Consider the following 375-nt stretch of genomic DNA (forward strand, 5'->3'; position numbering starts at 1 on the left):
CCCCCCCCCCCCCCCCCCCTTCGATTACCATGTACCATATGTATATTTGTAAATCAATACTTGTAAATGTATATATTGATAACTACTAACTTTTTACATGACCATTGTTACAAGAGCACCCTTAATCCCCGAATTGATCGAACCTTATTTGCCTTATACTACGATTGTCAAAAAGGATTCTTAATTGTCGCACGCCTGGTAATGGGCGCGTCAATTTAATTTGGCGCCGTTGCCGGGGACTATAAAGTCTCTTGTTTATAATGCGTCATTTTAATTTTGTATATCTGTTTTTACTTATAAATGTCGAGTCTGGTACCACCAAATAGTTTTTTCTTCACTGTAGTTGCATTCTCATTCATTACTTTGCATTTCATT

Source organism: Fragaria vesca, linkage group LG6, assembly GCF_000184155.1.
Source record: "Fragaria vesca subsp. vesca linkage group LG6, FraVesHawaii_1.0, whole genome shotgun sequence".
Classification (NCBI taxonomy): Eukaryota; Viridiplantae; Streptophyta; class Magnoliopsida; order Rosales; family Rosaceae; genus Fragaria; species Fragaria vesca.